The following is a 389-nucleotide window of genomic DNA, read 5'->3' as shown; positions in this document are numbered from 1 at the left end:
ACCATTTTAAAATATTGTGTAACCTGGGAGGTGTGCTGGGATCCCTAGTGCTTCCTGGCCCTCTGGTTTAGATAATATTGTTGGCATTCATCTGGCATGATCCTATATAAAATTGAGCTTTGTTCTGACTAATCAAATCCTATCTTTAAGAGAATGCAAACAGATGCTGACCTCACCTCACTGCTGTGATAATTCCTCTTTTTTTTCTATTGCGTTTCGAGGAGGTCCCTGGTAAAAATCACATTTTAGGGGCTAAATATCACGTTATTGTGGTCACCTAAACCCGCGGACATGAAAACAACCCGTGGCAACAGTGAGTACGTTTACATGGACAACAATACTCCGATTTTAATACGATTAAGACAATACTCTGATTAAGAATCTACCAT

Source organism: Sinocyclocheilus anshuiensis, unplaced genomic scaffold (genome assembly GCF_001515605.1).
Source record: "Sinocyclocheilus anshuiensis isolate Anshui unplaced genomic scaffold, SAMN03320099.WGS_v1.1 scaffold517, whole genome shotgun sequence".
NCBI classification, from domain to species: domain Eukaryota; kingdom Metazoa; phylum Chordata; class Actinopteri; order Cypriniformes; family Cyprinidae; genus Sinocyclocheilus; species Sinocyclocheilus anshuiensis.
Note: the sequence above shows the minus strand (reverse complement) of the source record.